This window comes from Monodelphis domestica, chromosome 4, assembly GCF_027887165.1.
Source record: "Monodelphis domestica isolate mMonDom1 chromosome 4, mMonDom1.pri, whole genome shotgun sequence".
NCBI lineage: Eukaryota > Metazoa > Chordata > Mammalia > Didelphimorphia > Didelphidae > Monodelphis > Monodelphis domestica.
In genome coordinates this window covers 153820180-153842092 of record NC_077230.1, presented here as the reverse complement: position 1 = coordinate 153842092, position 21913 = coordinate 153820180, and the positions used below count along the sequence as shown (strand labels likewise).

At 37.6% G+C, this 21913-nt stretch overlaps 1 pseudogene; it reads right to left on the bottom strand.

The window, feature by feature from the left end:
• Positions 1-1368: 1368 nt before the first annotated feature.
• Positions 1369-3677, bottom strand: LOC130458956 (EF-hand domain-containing protein D1-like; annotated as a pseudogene).
• Positions 3678-21913: the final 18236 nt, after the last annotated feature.

Below are 21913 nucleotides of genomic sequence, written 5' to 3'. Positions count from 1 at the left end.
TTCTAAGATTATTCTGTGATTCTAGTATTCTATGATTTGAACTCCTTCAAAAACTTTTTCAGAAAGCATTGAGATTTTAGGAAAATCAAATCATAGGCACTTCCATAAATAATTATACACACACATTATTTCTACAGCTGTGCAACACCTGGTTTTACTTTCTTCAGCTTAAAGGAAACTTCCTTTCCTTGCAGTTAGAAATGTCAACTCTGTCAGAATATATAAACTCCTCCTTTTTAAATGAGTCAGGCAAGGTTTGAGAAATCTAAATCTGAACTGAATGATATTCTGAATTATAATAGAAGAGAATTCAATTCATTGTGGAACCTGGAGTCAAGAACTACTTTGTTCTTGTCAAGATCCTGATTTTTGGGCACTAGGCTGCTTTTTTTTTTTGAGATAATAAATTTTGTTTGCATAGTTCATTCGGCAAAGATAACTAATTAGGTTGGAAAACATTGATTTCTTGAAAAAGAATAGCTACAAAATAGAGATATAAAATCCCCATGTATCTTAATAAATATTGAGTTGGTAAGAGTGACCCTTTAAAGCATTATGTGTATTGATAAAAAAAAGCTTAAGGTACTTATCATTCTATATTAAAATTAGTTTCTTTTCATTATTCTTCCATGCTCACAGTTTTAACAGCATGATTTTTTTTCCTCATAAGGAGGTCAAAAAAAGAAAAACTAGCAAGGGTGAAAAGAGTTGCCCCACACGGAAAGGAGAATAAAAGACAGAAACATCTTACATACTTGGTAAACATGTGAGGTTTGGGGCAAAGAGTTTTGAATGGCAACCAGGAAAGCTGGGTCTATACCTACCTGTTGCTACATTAAAAGTTCCAGAACCATGACCAGGGGTTCTGGTTAGATTCAGGTATCCTGCATGAATCTACCTATCTAAACTGGCAATCTGACACAATATTACCATGTAGAGATAAAAGGGGAATCCCTTGGCATGGAGCTTCTTTTCATCCATTTAAAACCACCTCTATGAGTAGAGTGGATGAAAATCAGAAATTTTAGAAATGCCTCCCCCTCCCAACTGTGGGCTTTCAGGGGTCTACTCCATGTCTCTTAGAGCTCTCTCCCTTGCCTCAAACACTTGGTAAGAGGGGAAGGATAGTTGAACAGCCTAGCCATGCCTTTGATAGTTGATGGAAGAACTAGAGAATCTAAATTAAAGCCAAAAGTATAGACCTCCAGTGAGTGCACTTGAAAAAGGCAATCAGTCTGAATACAGGAGAATGGCAGAGGTATATCTTTGGCCAAATGACCATGCCTTATTTCCTCCTTGAAAGACTCGACTAAAAGGGAGGGAACAGAGGGAAAATAAAAACCACCAAGAAAATGGCAAAATACTGGAAATCTTCTATTGCTAATAGAACAGTGGTTGGGTAAGAAAGGGAATCATTCCCCCCCTTTACAGAATCTCTTCCCATTCCTGACTTCCATCTTCCCTATTGTTTCCTCAGGTCTTTTGGGCACAAGACAGGAAGTTTATGAAGAAAGTTCATCAGAGCTGCAACACAGACACTAGACATTCAACGAGAAATGGGTCCTCCTTTGGGAACGAGGTGCTGGCAATTTCTCTAAGGCCAACTTGTAAGGCACAGCTGGTAGAAATCAAGGCAAGTCACTGAGCACACTTGGCCTAGAGGGGCAATGGACCTTGGCTTCGAAGAAATTCTTTGCACTTTTCACGCTTTCCATAGCCATGTCCGTCTCAGAGAGTTTAGCGGGAGACATGAAGCCTGTCTTCCTCTAGTTCTTCTGAGGCGGCTTTGCGGAAAATCAGCAAAAACTCCCAACAGCTGAGCTTGCTGTCGAGTCCTCATCTATTTCCCTGATCATTTTCTTTAGCCTTAGTTGGGTCTGGGGGCCCCCAGCTTCTCCATCAACAGCTTCAGTTCTATCAGGGCGATGTAGCCATCCTTCCCAGAGTCATGCCGTCAGAAGAGGCTCTCCAAGTTCTTGATCAGGCAGCGGCTGAACTCGGGGGAAACTCACTGTAGGGCTAGGAAATCTTGGTGGGTGGGGAGCGCGCCTTTCCTTCATGGAAGCCCAGGTGCAGGTTCAGCAGCTAGGAGCATGCCTTAGCCTTGAGCATCTTGGAGGGCTGCTCCTCTCCTGGACTCTGCGGACCGCGGGGCCAGGCTGGAGCGGGTTCCCTTGGGCTCCTGCTCCAGTCTCAGCCTCCGTTGCAGCTTCAGGGCGAGCTTGTGGATGGCATGGTCCAAGGACTCCGCAGTCCCCACGATCTGGCTGGCTACTTCTGCAGGCTCCTTTGCCCACCGGATCCTAGGCTGCTTAATTTTTAAAAAGGGTTGTTTTACTTCCAACAATGATCCAATTAAGGGGCAGGTAGAAATCGTGGAGATCCAACTTACCTTTAGCTGGAGATTTAACTCCAGCCAAGGAAATCCCAGATGATTTACCTAACAATGTATGCTTAGGGTTTCTGTTTTTTACATTTCCTTCCTTTGTGCTTCTTCACTTTGTTGGCCTGAGGCTCCATATATGACATCATCTCTGGTTTCACAATGACTGGGTGAGAACGGAATATTCTCTGCAACTTACATCCCTAAAGAATTTTCTGAGGCACTTGGAATAAGTGAATTGTCCAGTTACACAACCAGTATGCGTCAGATACTTAACTTAAACCAAAGTCTGACTTTAAAGTTAGCTTTCTCCTACATAATACTCATTTCATTCTTCGTGCATAACATTTTAATTCAGACTTTTTTCTTGACTCTTCAGATATATATATATATATATATATATATGCCACTGGATTATATATATATGTATATATATGTATATGTATATATATATATAAATCTTCAAGTTATATTACTCTGCAGGTAATCCAGCATATGTTATAGATAGTAACAGATCAATTTATCTAGATGAGTAGGTTCCTAGGGGAAAGCAATGGGCAATTAATTGGATAGGCAATTTGGGGATAGGTCACAGAATGGCTTGATGGCTTAGGAATAGGTTGTGGAAGGACTTGAATGCCAGGCTCAAGAGTTGTGTTTTAATCTGTTGGATTCTCTGCATAAATGAGACCCTGAGATATTTTTATAGGGAACCAACATGATGAAAATGAGGTAAATGAAGAATAATCTTTTATGTTTGATTTTTATCACAAACCTTGAGTCTAAGAAATGTAAAACAAATAGGAAATATTACCTATTCTTCTTTATATGTTTTCCCAGTATGATGGGGTAGTAGATAATGTTCTGGATTTCAAGGGGGAAAACTGAGTTTAATTCCTGCCTCAGGAACCTATGAGCTGGGTGACACTGGCTAAGTCATATCCTTTCTGAACCTCTGTCTCTTCATCTTTAAAATAAATATAATAGTACTTCTACCTTATAAGGTTAATGTAAAGATCAATCAATAAATGTTTATTAAGGAGCTACTATTATGTGTCAGACACTATCCTAACTGCTGGACCCAAAGAGATGATGTATAAAATCAATTTGAAGATGTTAATAACTTATAGATAATATAGTATGCTATGTACATTGATGTGAACTTGAAATTATATGGATATGCATGTGTAGAACCTATACCCCTTTAGTATGTAGGCACGAACTTGAAATAGATGTCAAATTGTAGTATATATGAGTATGAACTCTTTACCTTGAGATTTACAAGGGCAGGCATTTAGTCTACTACTTTTGCCTAAACTCAGCATTCCATCTCTTGTCTCTATTTTTTCTACAAGCTGTTCTCCATATTTTTAATATTTACATTCTTCTTTTAATCTCTCTTCTAATCTCTCTAGTACTAAATGGTCTCTCCCTCTACATATTTATCAATTTGTGTGAATTCCTTATTAAAATAGAAGTTCCTCAAAGTTTGAGTTCTCTTTTTCCTCAGGGCTAAGAAAAGGCATTGTGTAAATGTTGGAGTTGAGATGAGCCAATTTATGTTTAGTTTAGAAGAGAGTGAGATTATTGTAGGGTGTAATGGTCATGGAAGGCTTGCTGGTGGAGGTGATGGGTATAGGTTGAATATTTGAAAAGAAAGCAAACAAATTCAGGTACTGGCAACAATATGAACAAGTTATAAACCTCTCTCTTCACTAGGGCACTGATGTTCCCAACTGTGTTACTGAATGATCATTAATTTTTATAAGCCTGGTATTTGAAAGAAAGGGAATGACCTACAGATACAGTATGTTCTGATGTAGTCCATAAGCTGAATCATTTTTCTGAATGCCACCTTTCTAAATTTATATCTTGGATTCTGCTTTTGAACTAAAAATAAATTTAATGAATCACATTCTCATTATAAAAGAATGCATGACAACTCATTTCTCTCATTAGTGTAGTTACATAAATATGAAGTGTTAGCTTCTGGATGCATTCATACCATTCCTGAGTAAGTATTTCAATTTGCTACTGTCTTCATCTCACAGAATTTTAATTTTCTGTTTCATTTAGAATCATTAAGCGATGTTGCTTAAAATGGGTAACGAACGAGTGTTTAGTCATTTCTAATTTACTGTGACACATACTTTTGTTAATTTACAGAGTGAGTTAATGCATCCTCCATTCTCTTTGATACTTGTGGATTGCATTTCAAGATGAATGCATTCTCCATTAAATGTCTACCAAGTTATATAATAAACATTGGCCCCTATTAACCAAATCCTTGCCAAGGTCCTTAGTTCAGTGAGAAAGGGACAAATTGATGTAAAGCAAGGGCTGATCTAGTGGGTACCATCATCAATAGGTTCAGTAATTTTGTAAAAAATCTCTATCTGGGCCATTTATAATTAGTGCCAACACAATTAGTGATATTCCAGGCAATGACCATTGTCTTTCTCTTCTTGTTAGTACTCTAGGCTAGAGGCCCAAACTTCAGCCAATTCCAAGGGCCAGGAGTCCAGCTTTTCTCTCTCTTAATCTACTAAATGACTTGGTACCCAAGTTGACATTCTGTCCTGGAAATAATAGGTGGGGATTTTCTGGATTATGGTGGTTGGTTTCCTATTAAGGATTCACTAGAGTGATTTTGTGGAAGATTTTGATGCTTTCCTCTTTTACCAGACCAAGTATCTCAGGAGTGCCCACCTAACTCCTGTGAATTAGGTTAGGAATAAATGATCAATAATTCTTTTCATCTTTTATTTACCTTCTCTTTCGTTATTATCATTTCCCCTCAATGATCCTCTTTCCTTGCTAGTTACTTCTACCTATTCCCCTAGTATAGAGAAAGGGATATAGGAAAGATAAATTAACTGCCTATTTGTATCATATAATTATGAGACTGGACTTTTCGTTTCCGCTCCTGTCTTCCATTCTACCAGTAAATTCTCTTGGGTATAGAAGGCTTTTTCCTTTGTCAAGTTGAAAAATGCAGGTATCCTTGCGAGAGCTCCCACCTTGTGTTATTATCTATTAACACCTTAGTCATTGAAACTTATCAAAGAATTATTGGCAGCTTGAAAACAAGAAGACATATGGCAGACTTTGAGTAAAGGAGCAGGAAACCCAAGGGAGGAAAAATGGGCATTGAAATAGAGGCAATAGGGCATCAAAGATACACTTCATACTTTTGCTTAGATTCAGCTTTCCTATACTACTTGAAGTCATTTTCTATAGATTACTAGTCATGTTCATGAAATCTTAGGGCTAGATAGAACTTTAGGGATTTTCAACATCTATTTTAATTCATTGGACAATTAAGGACTAAGGTACAAAGAAGGAAAATGATTCATTTAAAGTCAGAGAAATAACGGAAGAATCAGGACAAGAATAGAAGTCTTGAGTCTAAGCTTTGTGTGATTTTTTTCTCCTTTCTATTCTTTAAAAAACTAATTAATTAATTTGTTATATTAAAATACCCAGTTAACTCTCCCCCAGTAGAGAAGGCTTCATTTGACAATATCTATCTATCTATCTATCATCTATCTATCTATCTATCTATCTATCATCTATCTATCTATCTATCTATCTATCTATCTATCTATCTATCTATCTATCTATCTGTCTGTCTGTCTGTCTGTCTGTCTGTCTGTCTTTCTGTCTATCTCTTACTTGTTTCTATTTATCAGTTATTTCTCTGGAGGTGCATATATACAAGTCATTTTTCAAACAATATTTCTGTTGCTATATATAATGTTGTCTCCCTCAGGCACCATTTTAACTGTCAAACCATCAATACCACTGGTTGTGTTTCTTTGGGCTCAAGCCACAAATAAAAGCATAATTGTGTGTTTGTATACCTGTATATCCATATTTTTAATATGCATATACACATGCATATAACAATGTACACAGGTGTATATGTTACATATACACACATACATAAAGATATATACAAATAAATATACTTGCAGACACATATATGTATATGCATTTATGTGTTTGTGTGTATCTCATCTGTAACTTAAAATCTTAGAAAGTTGCCTATGGCATTGAGAAGTTGTGCATGTCCATGGACACCCTACTAGAGACAGGACTTGAACTTGATCCTGGGTCTTTATGCCAGGACCGGCCTTTTAGACACTATAGTACACTGACTTTCAACATATACTGTATTTTTACGTAGGGTTAAAAAACATCAACAGATGAATTGAGCTTATCATTCATTGGTTTTTGTTTTCTTAGCTGAAATGAAAATGAAACAAAAAAATACTTGCCAACAAACTCCTAATAAAACATTAGGAATGGATTGACTAATATTATTACATGATTTTGCATGAAATTATATAATTTCCCCCTCTTTGTCAGTAATTTAGCTTATTCAATACAAGAACAATTTCTCTGAAACATCTAGTACAAAGGCCAGCTGTGAACCCAATTGTCATCTTGATACACAGTTGGAATCTCCTTTCTAAAAGGACATCATGTTGTCACAGGCTTAGACTCCTGTGACAAAGGAACAGGGTAAATATTGCTAGATATTACCAAGAGGCATTCTTTCAATATAATGCATCAAGGAAGGTAATTTTGCATCCTAGCCTATACTAGCTCAAGCGATTTGTTCTAACATTGTATTATAGCTATTTTTTTTTGGTGTGATTTTAAACAAGAGGATAACATGCTTTCTGATATTTATTTGTTATTTTTAAACTGATTTTCAGTTAGAAGCATCTGTCAGGAAACCACAAGTAAACACATGAGAGATCAGAAAAGGAAAATCTAGCTACATTTTAGTATTTTTATATGTCCCAAACCATTAAAAATATTTCTTGTTTTGCCAAACATATTTCCCTTAATTTCTAAACTCATATGAACTTTAAAGGGAAATGTGAGCCATATGGCCCCAACCCATTTACTCTCAGATCATTAAAATGTTTGGTGGGATTTCAGTAGTATCCAGGACACATTTTCCATCTTTTTAATAAACCCTTAAAGGAATTTTTTTTGGGAGAATATTTGTTAAAAACAGGATGTTGGATTTGGCCAAAAAAAAAAAAAAGCAAGCAAACATGGATGTGCCCCAGGAAAGCTAAGCAGAGTTTTCAGTGTAATTGCACACATGATTTTTGATTTGCTGCGAACTTGACAAAACTTAATCTTTTGCTCGTAACTGAAAACATGATATACATTTATACCTGCCCAGGCTGCATGTTGTCTTTTTGCAACTTTTTTCCCTAAAAAAAAAGTTCCCCCCTTAAGGCTCATTTTAAGCTGATACATTGGTATCAGAAAAAGGGCTGAGAGGAGGGTTAAAAAATACTTGTCCTAAAGGCTGCTAGGACTGCACTATATATTTCCATAGTCCAAGACAGTAGAATGTAAGCATGTACTCTTTCTTCTTTGGATCTCCGGTATCTGATCTAGTATCTTGTATAGAGTAGTCACTTGATAAATGCTTATTGGGTTGTATTTCTGGGTAGCAAGTTTATAGAGTCAGTGGAACATAGTGAAGAGAGTGTTAGACTGGGAATCAGGAAGACCTGGGTTCAAATTCTGCCTCGGAAACACGGTATGTTATGATAGGCAAGCCTCTTAAATTCTCTGTCACTCTTTCTCATTGGCAAAATTGAGATGATAATTATCTGTAGAACCTTTTGAATGGAGCTGAAATTAGAAAATATGTGTAAAGCAGTTTGCAAAATTTAAAGTACTATATATCCATCTGGTGGTAGAAGAGGCCATGAGCAAAATTTTCCTGATTCTGGTCAACAGTGTACTAGATCAAAACTTGGGTGCTTTGGTGATGATTAACTCCTTGGTTTCTTCGTGCTATGTGGAGGTTCAGCACTAAGAGGACTTGGTGTGTTGATGAAGGGAACACTGATGGCTCCCTTTATCCTCCCCTCTTCCCCAGATAAGCAAGGGGTGGGGGTGGGAAAGGGGCGAGGGCTCTATTGGTTAAAAATGAGAGACAGTTTCTGGCGATTTCTTCCCTTCGCTTTTCCTTTATGGTGTGTAACTCTCTTTCAGTATGGTGCCTGTGGTGGGGAGTGGAGACCCTTTCTCTCCAACCTAGCTTCCAGTAGACTACTGGTCAAGTTGTAGCTGGAGCTCTGACTCAAGTGAGTTTGTGTTTCCTTTCTTGAGTAGGTGACAAAACATGGATCATAAAAAGATATATTTAGGCTAAGAGGCAACTTGGTTAAGTTAGAGAGTTTGGAGAGTCCAAGTTATTGGATAAGATTGGAGGCAAAGGAAGTTTTCTTCATTAAAGATGACTGACAAGAGGAGGAGTCAAAGTCCTTGCCTAGGATGGTCAGTAGATCTGGGGCACTATTGAGTCAAGATGAAATTTATCCAGCATTCCCTGCAAACTTCTTTACATTCTCAAAAAAATTTCAAATATTGACTATTGGCAAAGAATGACAGGACTTACAAGTTGTTACTAAATCCTATTTTAAAATTTCTTTTTTATTTTTTAAACTCTTTACCTTTTGTCTTAGAATCAACACTAAGCATTGGTTCCAAGGCAGCAATTAAGGTTAAGTGCCTTGTCCAGGATCACAAAGCTAGAAAGTATCTGATGTTAAATTTGAACCCATGATCTGCTTTTTCTAATCCTAGCTTTCAATCCACTGAGCCAACCTAGCTGCCCTTATCAATGTACTCTTAAAAAAAGATTACTTTATTTTTATATATTTTAAAAAATGTTTATTTATTAAAAAGTTTTATTGATTTATTTTTTAGAATATTTTTCCATGTTTCCATGATTCATTTTCTTTCCCTCCCCGCTCCCAGGGCCAACAAGTAATTCCACTGGGTTGTACAAATGCTATCACTTGATACCTATTTGCATATCATTTTTTTTTTTTGTTATAGAGTGATTTTTTTGAACCTTGGACTCCAAATGACATACCCATATATACATGTGATAAGTGATGTCATGTTTTGTTTTTGCATTTCTACTCTATAGTTTTTTAGTTCTATAGAACTATAGTTCTTTCTCTCAATGTGGATAGCATTCTTTTACACAAGTCCTTCAAGAGTGTCCTGGCTTGTTGCATTGCAAGGTTGATTACATTAGATTTTCCCATCATGTTTTGCTTTCTTTACACAATGTTCTTCTGGTTCTGCTCATTTCACTTTGCATTAGTTCAATGAGGTTCTCCCAGTTCATATGGAAAGCCTCTAGATCATCAATCCTTATAACAATCAAAGTGCTCTTGTAAGTATTTTCTGTTCAGCTTTCTTTTGTGTGTAGAATATATGCATATATATATATATACACATACATATATATAAAACTGTGTGCGTGTGTGTGTGTGTGTGTGTGTGTGTGCGCGTGCATACTGATTGTGGCAGAACTAAATAGGGTTCATATTTTTAGAGCCATTTTTAGAGATATCAGAAAGTACACAAGGGTGAAATCAAATGATGACCAAGACGCAAATCAAGCCTTCACCTTGGACAATAAATGAAGTTCATCAGAAAAGTTACACAAGAGAAATCTCACAATGAAGACAAGTCGCAGACAATCTAAACCTTGAAACTGGATATTTGTGGGGAGGAAATCAACACTTGGGGAAACTGGTGAAATATATAATATGTGGGATACATTTATCCAAAGGACACACTTAGAATGCTCATGGGAAATTGTGACCTCCAGCACTGTCTATGGTGATCACTTTAATTAATCATAAATTTCCCTTTAAATAGTCAAATATATATATATATATATGTATATACATATATATATATATATAATATTTTATATTGTAGAGATAGCTAGGTGGTACAATGGATAGAGTACCAAACCTGAAGTCAGGAAGTTCTGAATTCAAATCCAGTCTCAGACACTTACTAGCTCTGTGATCCTGGGTAAGTCACTTAACCCCTATTTACCTCAATTCCTTATCTGTAAAATGAGGACACACCAGAGGAGGAAATGGCAAACCACTCCAGTATATTTGCAAAGAAAACTGCATAGAGTCATAAAGGGCTGGATACAATTGAATGACTAAGCAACATATGTACATTAAATTTTTTGTTTCCCTCCTCTTTGGGAAAAGCCTAGACAAAAGACAAAATCCCAAGGCCAGGGTAGGGGTATAACTAGTTGAACAGAATTTTAGTGGGAGAAAAGGGAGCCTAATTCCTCTTCTTAGAGACAAGTCTCATTTGAATCCAGATCAACTGTGTGCATTGGTACAGGTTTGAAGGGGACCCATTTGGGAGAAGACCCAATAATCCTGGGTTCAGCAATAGTTATAATTATTTGATATAAATATCAATTATTATTTGTGGAATAGTTTTATAGCACTTTTTTGATTTGATACTTTCTATAGCACTTTTTTTGATTTGATTGATTTGATACTTATCAATCTAGAAACTCAATATAAATATCCCCCTCACTGTACCATCCCTTGATCTTTGGAATGATATGATTCCAAAGTCATACTGCTGCTCCTCTGGCAAGGGCTAACAGGAAATGTTTTTATATTTCTAGGACTTTGACTTCTATCATCTCTATGGGGATTGATTGAATTCACTACTTCTGAAGCTTTAAAAAAATTCTCTCTTTTTGCCATTACTTAGTAGAGGTTTGAATCCCCTGATAATCTCCTTCCTCTTTCTGACATTAAAAAAGCCTACTCTATTTCTGCAGTGGAAGGCAACATGGGCAGCCCTACTCCCCTACTCCTGCCTCCAGATTTATTTTTATAAAGTCTTCATTGTCAAGCTGACATTGCACCTACCTACCATGAACAATGACTCTTTTTGCTGAGAGCCTCCTACATGCTTCTATCCTTCAATTTATCATTCCTCTAATATTCCAGAAAGACAAATATACAAATTCTTGATGGTCTGATATCCCTCCTTAGCATCAATTGTAACAAACTACCCCAAGTTCTGCCAGAAAAGCTTATATTCATCCTTGCTAGTATTTCCCAGATGGGGCTCCTTGGCTTCGCATCAGTTCACCGGCCGATAGATAAGCTGGATAAATTCTAAATGCTGCCATCAACCTCTCGAGGGGGCACAAACTGAGATGAGTTTCTAACCCCCAAGGTACATACTTGAGGCCAGCTTTTCATTCATTTTGGAAAAGTCCATAGAGTTGGCAATTGAATATGGAGCATTTAACATGCTGGAACTCAATCACATCTAGGATCAGCTTCATCTGATTTTTTCTTTTCTTTTTTTTTTTTGTTTATTTGCTGGGCTCCTTGCTGCCTTTTTCATGCTATGACTATTTGTCTGTTTGAGTATTACTGGGAGCAGAAAGAGGTAAGGCCTTGATTTAAAAAATGTTCACTCTCTCCTCACCATTCCCCCACCTACACCCATTGACATTAGTTTGGTGGTGAAGTTTTTCCTTTCTGTATATTTAAGGAGCATCTGTTGAATCAGGAAAAGAGGAACAAAGCTAAGATGAATGAATGAATGCATGACTTTCATTGGAAGTGAAATGATTTGGTAACCATGTTGTCAGATTATGGTGACTGTATTTTTTCCCCTGCATTTCACCATATAAGATATTTTCTGCTTTACAATATCAGCAAATAGAATAAAACAAAAACAAAAAAAGAAACAACAAACTCCAATGGTCATTCTTTTGACATGCCCATTAGAAACTTTAATTTCTTTAATATAATTTTACTATACTAATTTTTGTATGACCATTTATGTTAAATGAATTTCTAGAACATTACTATGGAATTGAGTTGCATCAACCAGGAGTCTCCACATAATGGTGATTAATGATGCTTACTGCTTTCTACTTACCAAAAAGAATCTCATATGGACTTTCTTGATCCCTCATTCACCTTGATTATTAGTACTCTTCCCTGAAGTGATATTTTCATTTCGTATTTGCATATTTGTGTACAAATTTTCTTCCTGCTATATTTAATAGATGAAATTCCCTGAGAGCTGGGACTGCCTCATTTTCTATGTTTTGTTACCCCCAAGTACCTAGAATGGTTATCTAGGTGATACAATGGATAGAGTGATCAGCTTGAAGCCAAGAAGGTTCATCTTCATGAATTCAAATCTCTCCTCAGACATTTACTGGTTGTATAACCCTAGGCAAGTTGCTTAACCTTGTTTGCCTCTCCCTATCTGTACAATAAGCTGGAGAGAATGGTAAGCCATTCCAGTGCTTCTGCCAAAAAAAAACCCAAATAGAATCATGAAGAGTTGGCTATGACTGAAACAATTGACCACCACCAACAATAACAAAGCACTTAGAATGCTTTAATTTTCATCTTGATTTTTCATCTGCAAAATGGTGATAGAATCCTCTCTACTATTTGCCTTAAAGGACTGTTGGGAGGATCAGAGGAGATGATACAGATACACTTAAAAAAATAAAATGTGAAGTATTATACTAAAGGAAGAAAATATTATTGTTTGTAATGCTAATTTCCATTATGCAAAGTTTTGAACTTGCAGAATTTGTATAGTGGGAAATGTATTATTTTTATATACATCGAACCCTCACCTATCACTGGAGTTGCATTCCAGAGAACCCTGAAAAAGGTCTGGGAAGTAGTGATATTATATTTCTTTTGTTATTTATATATATTTTAAGGCATTATAAACCCTTCCCACTCTCCTATTAACCTTTTTTCACCCTTATTAACCTACAGTCACTGAGCCAATCAGCACCCAGGATAGAGAATGCAGTGCTGTGATTGGTCACCTTTCATTCCCTCAGCCAATAGTGTGCCTCAAAGTGTAACTCCAGTATACAAAATTATATATATACATATATAAAACCCAGGATACAGTAAAGCTTTGATAAGTGTATCTCGATATAGCGAGGGATGACTATAATCCAAAAAACAATTTTTTGACAGAAATGCATAGTTTTAAATGGTAACCCTACCAGGCAAAGTGTGTTATTATAGCTAAGCTGTTAGACAATGACATCAAAGGAGGGGTAAGAGTTTCATTGAAATTTGGTGATAAAGGATATCAAGGAATTAAAAGCTATTCTTATGACCTAGAATAGTTGTTCTCAGAGTGTGTTCTGTGGATTCCTTCAGGATTCTTGACACTGCCTCAGGGAATCAGCAGGTCAAAAGTATTTTCATGATAATATTAAGGTATTTTACCTTCTAATATGGTAAATGAAGATGGATGTAACCCAATTAAACAAAAGGTCTTTGGAGGAGCCTCAATAATTTTCAAGTATGTAAAGAGGCTCATCTAGAGAAGTGAGTTGGCCAGTGACAGAAGGGAGATAGCTTTGGGTGAGTGCCACAAGGTGCTAGAAATTCTATAAAAGAAAGAATGAATTCAGAATGGTGTTGACAACCTATACAGACACATTCCCTTCGTTGTACTGCAATGTTTAGAAGGTCAGGGAATTGGCCATTATCTTAACCTCTTATATTCTGAGGTTTTCAATTTGTTCTGTTGATACTTTTTTTTTTCCCCCTGGAGAGGAGGAAAGGGAATGGAAGTTTTCCAGGGTTTAATTGAGTCCAAGGGAAACAGATTTATTTGATAGCAATCCATTTTTATAGTAAACTTTGCCAGAATGTCTTTTCAGTAAAAGGATGACTACTTATACTTTTAAGATTTTTCCCTATGTTCTCTTATTTTTATGTAGCATGCGTTTGATTGCAACTGTAGTTTTCCTTTGAGCCCTTTCAGAGGTACTATGAGTGGAGTTCAAGCAGAATGTGTTTAGCTGGTTAAAATCAATGGATCCACTGGCCATGGAAGAGAACAGATGATGGAAACCATGCATTCATTCATTAAACGTTTATTAAGAGCCTACTACACATGCACAAGGACTTTATGCAAGAGGCACACCAGTCTATATTCAGTAGTTCCATGGGCAGAGCTGCCACACTGGGAGTGCTAGGTATTGAGCAGGCAATGACCAAGAAAGGGAGTGCTAGAGATCAGTGTATTTTGTTTGAAGATATGCAAGGAGACTAGGACAAAATGCACGGTTAATCAATTCTAAACAGGGAACTCTGAAGGTAAGCCAAACAGGGAGTTATCTCCAATGAAAGATTCTTATATGCACAGATGGTGTTTCACCCCATGCTCCTTTCCAACAGCATTTGGAGATACCAACTCCAGATACATGAAACTTAGACATGCCATCAGGTATTAGGTTTCCTCTAATTTTCCTTCAAAACATAATGTATAGGGGCAGATAGGTGGTTCAGTGGTAGAGCACTAGTCCTAGAGACAGGAGGTGCTGGGTTCAAATCTGCCCTCAGCCACCTAGCTGTGTGACCCTGGGCAAGTCACTTAAATCCAAATGCATGGCCCTTGTTGCTGTTCTGCCTTGAAATCAATATTTAGTATTGATTCTAAGGAAAGTGTTTAAAAACAAACATCCCCCCTCCCAGGATGTAGACACTAAATTTTGGGTAAAGTTCCTAATCAGTGAGAAGGGAAACAGGTGGCCAGAATCTAGTCACACTGATTTTGATTTGTAAGATTTGTGCCATTTAAGGATATGGTAATCAAAAAGGAAATAAAAATTTCTTAACTAGAGCTATAATCCAGAAGATGATGAGTTGGAACTATTGTGACTTTGGGCAAGATATTTAGCTTTCAATGAGTTTAGTTTTCTCATCTCTAAAATGATGGGTTCAAACTAGATTAATTGATCCATTCATGAAGTTATTAAATGCCTACTGTATGCAAGGCTGTAGAGACAGAAATATCAAAGGAGATGATTCCTGAGATCCCTTCCAGCTTTAATATATTATGGATTTCTTGCTCCTTGAAAGCAAGAGCAGTTTAACTTTTGTCTTTGTCTAGAATATAGTAGATGCTTAATAAATGTTTGTTGGTTTGATTTATGGAGATAATTTCTGTTTAGATTTCCATGTATACAACTTTATAAGACAAACTCCCCCCCCCCCTTCCTCCTAAGACTTTATTAAACGGTTACTTTATGTCAAGCATTGTATAACCTGAGGGTTACAAATACAAAGAATAAAATGTCATTAGAATCAAGAACATGAGATATTGGAGCTGTCAGGGACCTCAAAATAAGCCAAACTTTTTACAGTCAAAAAGAAATATTCTCCAAATTTAAGGTTAACTTAAATGTAGGGTAATTAGGGAATTTGAACTTAGCACTTAGTGGCTACTTTGGAAGAGTAGCAGACCAAAAGAGACACATTGTAAAAGAAGAGATGGGGTGATACCCAGAGGAAAGCCTGCTCTCCAACTACTCTAACTACTGAGAGCAGCATGGGAAGATTCCCGAATTATAAGATGAATGGGTCAATAAACTGGATTTTCATAGAGCATATTTCAGGTGTATTTGTACTCTAGATAAACTTCTACTTCATTGTATAGGGGATTCTAAGTTGTGATTTAAAAATAATATCAGTAAGTCTTCTATGATTAACAGTGGGCAATTATTTATTTTCTATTTGCCAAAGGATTGTGACAAGTGTTGGGAATATGTATAAAACCAGAGGAACTGTTTCCGCTGCTATGGAGCTTATATTCTATTGGGAGAAGATTCACAAAAGACCCCAGCAGAGGGAGGGGAAGTGGAGGAAGAAATAAAGGTCCCCGCCATGGATAGATATAAAAAAGTCCAGGAGAGTCAGGAATACAGCCTAGAGTGGAATGAAGACAAGCTGACTTCAGCTTCCCCTTTAAAATGGAGATTATGGGAACCAGGCCGTAGGGGCAGACAGTATGTCCAATTCAGGAAGCCTAGAGGTGGGGTGAACTTTTAGGGTGAAGAGGTTTCTGGGGTATTAGAGAAAATCTGGGAGAGACAGGAGTGCAGCCTCAATTTTATAAGTTTACCGACTAAGAAGTGGATAAGTAGGAGGTTGATGGTATCAAACTCAGTATTGTATTATGAGCAATAAAAATTTTGTAAGGAAAATTGCATTTAGACAACTAATTGAAACTCTTAAGTTGCAGAATTGCTGCCAATCTGGATCGATGGATGGAGTTTCCTCACTGAAAGTTCCTTACACCAATGAATGCTTAGATGCAGTTAAAAAAATAATGAATTAATTTTGGCTCAATGGGAAATATTTTTAGCACTGTAAGTTATAAATGTTGTAACGGCCCTGTGTTCAGTCACTCCGGATCTGATACATGCTGACAATTGTGTTTGTTCTTGAAACACACACCAAAGAAAACAGGCAGATAATTTATGAATTGCCTTTGTAGTGTCAGTAGTTCATCAGGACGCACTTGTGATAAGCCTGAGAAGGACTGGGAACAATAAGAGTACCAACTCCCCCTCTCCAAGGCCAGTGGCACCACCATTCTTCCAGTCACCTAGGGATGAAAACTTGCATTGATGTTTTGATTCATTCCCTTCCTTCATCTTCCATAGGTAGTCAGCCCACCAGATGTGGTTAGCTCATCCTTTGGAATGCCTCTCACATACATTCTTTCCACTCTGGTTCTATTGCTACAACCCCCAATTCAAACCCTCATCACCCTCACTTTAGGGCTATTTTAACAGCCTCACAGCTAGTCTCCCAGATTCCATTCTTTCTCTCTCTAATCCATCTTGCACACAGATGTCAGACTAACCTTCCTTAAACATTGCTTTCATCATGTCATTTTTCTGATTAAAAGCTTTTAATGGGTCACTCTTTTCTATCTCATCAAGGCCAAATTCTTTTGTCTGTCTTTCACAACCCTTGATAATCAGGCCCCATTCAGTCTATCCTGTCATATTTTTTTAGGATACATCTTTGCCTATATCATCCTGGCTAAAATGTTATTCTTCTCACTGTATGTGTGGAGAGTAGGGTGATTTTGTTCCTGGTAAGAAGTATGGCAAAAGTAGATAGTTACACTAGTTCCTTCTGGCCTTTTTTCAGTTTTGTTCCTGACTTGATTTGCATGCCTAAAGGGGGCTTATGGAGTTTGAAAGGAACAAATGCTTTTAGCCCAGCTCTACTGAGTCTTTGTAGTTTTGCTAAGTGGACCACCTAGGATGATTGGAAGGGACCCAGGTTCTCAATACAGGAATATGTTAGATTTAAAAGAAATTTTCAGATGATAAGTCAAATAATAATTTAGATGGAAAGTTCTGAAACAGCATCAGGAAAGAAGCAGTTCAAAATACAAATTTAAAAATGTCTAGCTGGCTAGGTACAGATGTTTGGGGTTTGCATCACAAATTAGTGCTAAAGAGAATCCTTGGAACAATCAGTAGACCCTAACCCTTATGGGGAAGATTTCACAGTACAATTGAAGATTAGCTGATAACAGTGGAAAACAGTTATGTTGAAGAAACTACATTGCAGCTACATATCTGCAGATTTAAATAAAGCAGCAGTTTAGAAAAAAAAGTTGTATTATAACTCATCACTAAAAGATGGTAGTAGCAGTGACCAGGCAATAGCTTATGACCAAAAGAGAGCAGCTCAGCAGAAATGCCAAGAGAAGTGAATATAAAGAAAAGTACAATGATGTACCAGAGGAAATCTGAAAGTGTCTAAAATCAAAGGCATGGATAGTTTTGACCATGCTTGTTTTCTGTAAGTGTGCCTCTCTTCCATAGCTGGTATAGTCCCTGGTTTGTATATATGTACAAAAATCTTATTTATTTTGCTATTCAGTTTGCTTTGAACTACCACATGTGCTTAGCTTAATAAAAGCAAACTCATGGCTTATGAGCTATGATTTTGAGCATACTATGAGGTAGGGAGTACAAGTAAGATGATCTCCATTTACAGATGAAGAAATAGGCTCAGTAGGGTTGTGATTAGGGTTCCACAACTAGTAAGTATCAGAGTAAGGATTAGAATTCCAAGTTCAGAACTCCTTCCATACGCCACGGCACCCTCTAATCAAACAGGACTCTAGAAAGGAAAAAAATACTGATTAGATTGGGAATACAGGATGCAGAATCCAGAGTTAAAATCAAAGAATGAGGTTTTAATTGTCTAGCTTAAGAATGAATGAAATCTATTAGAAGTAGTAGTAGTCTCCCGGTAACTGAGGATGACGATTGTCTTTGTGTGTTTTTGTGCACAAAGACACTTGTGCATGAAGATTTAAGTGGAAAAGTCGGTGCACAGAGACAGTCCCACTCTCTCAGTGTTGGAAGCCTGGGTCCAGTGGCACGAAAAGTTGTTACATCTGGAGACTTCCTCAGCTGCATTGGATGGCCATGTTGTCTTTTGTGCTCCAACAAGCCCTAAGCACTCCACAGTGCCTTGCTGCATCGCCATCTCAGCCGTTGAACCTTCTTATTGGTTTCTTCCGCCTGTTCTGCTGAAGCAGTCTTCACATGCTGGGTGAGGAAAGCCCTGGTTCACCAGGGGTTGACGACGATGACCCGATGGCTACCCTCACAAAGTTTAGCGGCCTGTCGAAGCCGTTGCCCGGGGTGTGGCCGCTGCCGCATGCTAGCAGCTACTGGGAGCCACAAGTGAGGGCTGGGTGTCAGGTGAGGATCAGAGGCTGGAGAGCTGCCCTAGGAGGGCACGACAAGCCCTCCATACCAAAGATATTACTCCTCCCTGAGCATCCCATACACCCCATGAAATCTATTATTATTTATTATTAAGTACCTATTATATTCTGAACATTGAGCTGAGTTTTAGGACACAAATACAAAGACAGAATACCTAATATCTTGGGGAGGTAGGCAGAGTGGGAGGGGTGGGAAAAAGAATGATATATAGATTTTTAGGCATAGCTAAAATGAGAATTTATTTCTTTTGGATGAGGATATTATATATTTAACAAATCATATGTATATCATGTGTGACATATTGTTATATATAAAATAAATGGTAACAAAAAAGAAAATTATATTCTAACAGAGGGAGACACCATATAGAAGAGTTTTGATCAGGGAGAGGTATTTTTCTTCGGGAAATCACAGAGATGGTGTGTGGAACCATAGGAGAATTGATTCATAGACCCTTTCTAGTAACAATGGAATTATTGACTTAATTTCCATTTTCAGAGCAAGAAGATAGAAAATTGAGAGTATGCTTTTATTTGGTATGGCAGATGGTAAGAAGAAGCCTAAATTGGAAAGATAGATGAGAAGCGAAGTATGGTTGGAAGCCTCTAGACAGGGTAGTATAGTGTTCGAGGATAAAAAAGATATAGAAGTTACAGTTGATTTTAAATTATATTATTTAAGGATACATTTAATTTCTGAATCCCTTAGATGAATGATTCCAGGTTCTCACTTGTAATCCTTCCAATGGCCACTGATGTGCACTAATGCGCTATGGTGGCCATGTAGATAGCAAAAAAATGTAGATAAGTAAAATAGGAAATAAGTAGATTAAAACAAAAAACAAAAAACAAAAGAATGATTGATGTTTGGAGGAACCTGGCTAATTCAGATAAGTTGTCATTTGCCCATTGGTCTCTGCATTTTTTTCCCTGATTCACAATAGACTTTCTGGCTTTGAATACCTGTAGCAACTATTGGTTTTCCCACCTTTCTCAGTTCCTTGGATTTTAGCATGTGACTGACTCTGGTACTAAACCCATTAGACTTTTCAATTTCTGCTTACTTTATTCTTAACTCAGATTCTTTTGCTCCAGAGATGAGAATAATCCTTCCATCTATCCAGGAATTTGCTTAATCCTTGGCATTTATCAATTCTTTTTTGATTGCATACAACAATGCTGTTCCCCAAATAGATTTACTCCCAACAAAGAAGAGGAAAGCCACTTTGCCATATTAACCATGCTTTAAGGCATCCAATAGGGGGCTCCAGAGACCATGGAGCTGTGAATAGTAGTTTTAGACCCCTGAGGACCTAGCCTATAAGGCATCTTAGCAATGGTTTTTGTTTTACTCAGAGGCTCTGGCCCTAACAGATATTGGGGACCCCATAGTTTCTTTCTCTGATTGTCCCTGTGCAAGTACTGATAGAGTTCTACCATTAGGGAAATCTGGCTCACTCAGGAAAGTAGTCATTTGCCCACTGGTCCCTGTATTTTGTTTTCCTGTCCACTACAGACATCCTAGCTCCAGGTATTGGTTTTACCATTTGTCTCTTAGTTTCTGACACATAGCAGACCTACTGCCCCTCCTGGAAGTACTGATATGTGTCTACCCCCAAGGGTAACAATTATAGATTAAAAGCTAGAAGGGACCTCAGAGGTCATCTGGTCTAATTCCCTCATTTTATGAATGAAAAAAAAATTCATTCCGTAGAATGCTTAATGACCTTCTCAAGGACATGCAGGTCATAAATGTAGGAAACAGGATTTGAATCCAAGTCTTCTGATTCTAGAGCTAATTCTCTCTCTGCCAAATCTTATTCTTCCTAGAATTATCTATGGTGACCTTCTCAATGTCATATACAACAAGATAGTCTTCTGGGCTGCATCATATTTCATTATTCTTTTTTCTTTTGGTTTGGTCTTATGATTTCATTTAGTATAGGACCAGGAAAGTCTCTTAACAAAGGCAGATAAAGAATTGTTTTTAATTTTTCACTCTTACCTTCCTTTTTAGAATCAATACTGTGTATTGGTTCCAAGGCAGAAGAACACTAAGAGCTAGACAATGGAGGGTAAGTGCCAGTTTTACATAGCTAGAAAGTATCGGAGGTCAAATTTGAACCTAGGACCCCTCATCTCTATTCTTGGCTCTCAATCCCCTGAGCCACCTACATGCCTCTAAGAATTGTTTTTCAAAGGAGTTTTAGAGAATTGCCTGGGGACATAGATGAAGTGACTTGTCCTTAGCTGTATAGGCATTATATGTCTGAGATATGACTTGAACCCAGCTCTGATTCTATCCTTGGTGGCATGCTCCCAATAGGAGAAGATCAAATAGGAAATATGGAGAGACTTTTCAAGGAGTCCCCATGAACAGAGTAGCAGATTTACCAGTTGGGACAAGGACCAAAATAAAATATCCCAGCTTCACAGAGAATGCCTCTGGCTTGGTGGATCAATTTTTGGAGGGCTTTGCTGTACCCATAAAGGATGAGTTTGCCAGGTGGTTACTGACTTGCTTGTATTTATCTGAATGTGTGTGTTTGTTAAATCTCACCTTCACTTTTAGCCAGACTTTTGACAGACCTTCTTACAGTCCTGCTGAGAACCAGTTGCTGATAGGGTAAAGCTAGTAGAACTTTTGCTTTTCAGTTATTCAGTCATGTCTGACTCTTCAAGACTCCATGGAGCACAGCTATCCCTGGGGTTTTCTTGGCAAGTATAATAGAGTGATTGACTATTTATTTCTCCAGTGTAGCCTTTTGTCAGGAAATAAGAGATTAAACGTTATTTGCTCAGGGTCACACAGCTAGGAAGTATCCAAAGTTGGATTTGAACTCACATCTTGATGCCAGGCCAACTACTTTTAACCACTGAGCCACAGCTGCCCATGGTAAAGCTAGTAGAGTTTAGAGGAGTAATTTGTCTGCCTCACTTCTGGTGTCAAGGCGCAGCATTCCAAGTGTGTTACCACTGAGGGAGTATTCTGCTGCCCCTGTATGTAAGGGGAAAGTAAGAATCCTCTTTTTGACCCATTTCACTGTTGGATGCTTCTTACCTCCTGTTCCTGGATTA